Here is a 1,164-nt window from a genome sequence, read left to right on the forward strand (position 1 = left end):
TTGAGAAACAGAAAAAGATTTCTAAATGGTATAGATATGAGAGTACTTCAAAAAGTTTGTGGAAAAATAGAATTGAAGCATAATACTAATCTTTTCATGAACTTTTTGTTTTTAAGCTGAAGTTATATTTAAAATGTAAAAGAAATGGTTCTTGCAAACACCGGTGAATAAAGCAAAAGATACAGTGCTCTCTACCTGTAAGTTAGCCAGCCTATCCACATACAGGGTGATATACAGTACCTAATGCTGGTAGAGTTTCACAATAGTTTCGTGTCACAACATTATCTGTGCCTAGGTCATGAGGAGATTCTCAATGTGTGACGCTTACTTCTGGGTTTACGTCTTTACTGAGCACAAACAAGTCCCCTTGGGCCCAGAGTTCTTTGCATAGCATCCTTTACAACAGATTTCTCCTTCTTTCTCAAGTTCTTGATTCAAGGCTCTTCCCACACTTGGCACATGGGAAACAGTTTTCGAGCCAGGGATTTCCATCTCCAATTATCTTCTCGGCAGCATATGCGGAATCCCGGCACCTGGAATACTTCTCAGCCCCTCCATACTTCTGAACAAATTTAGAAGTGTTTGGGTTTGTTGTAGGCCTGTGAGGTTGAACACTCTCTGGCCTGATGCTCAGGTCCACGCTGAGCCTGCCAGGGCCCTGGTCATACTGCAGCTTTTTGGCGCATACTTCCTTCCATGGCAGGATTTACAGTAGAGCTTTTCATCATGAATTGCCACTGTTGTGCTATCTACATTTTTCCTGCAAACCACACGCAGGAAGCAGCACGGTGGAAGCTCCTGCCGTGCACTGCGCCTCGTCCGCGGGGTACACGGTCCTCCCGCAGGCCCCGCGCTCGTTCCCCCCTCCACAGACAGGCATTTCGGATCCGGGCGGAGCGAGAGCGCGCAGAGCCCTCTTAGTTTGATCGTTTGATATGTCTGTCTATCTAGAAAAAAAATCTGGAAAGAAATGTACCAAATTGTTCATAGTGCCTATCTCTGAGATTATGGATGATAGTGGGTTTTTTTTTTTTTCTATTTGTAAATTAATTAGCATGGCTATCAAGCCACGAAAATAAATGAAGGAATCTTAAATGCATAGTGCTAAGTGAAAGGAGCCAGTCTGAAAAGGCCACATGCTGCATGATTCCAACTATATGACGT

At 43.7% G+C, this 1,164-nt stretch overlaps 1 pseudogene; it reads right to left on the reverse strand.

The window, feature by feature from the left end:
• Positions 1–336: 336 nt before the first annotated feature.
• Positions 337–880, reverse strand: LOC103595189 (annotated as a pseudogene).
• Positions 881–1,164: the final 284 nt, after the last annotated feature.

This window comes from Galeopterus variegatus, unplaced genomic scaffold (assembly GCF_000696425.1).
Source record: "Galeopterus variegatus unplaced genomic scaffold, G_variegatus-3.0.2 Scaffold1708, whole genome shotgun sequence".
Taxonomy (NCBI): domain Eukaryota; kingdom Metazoa; phylum Chordata; class Mammalia; order Dermoptera; family Cynocephalidae; genus Galeopterus; species Galeopterus variegatus.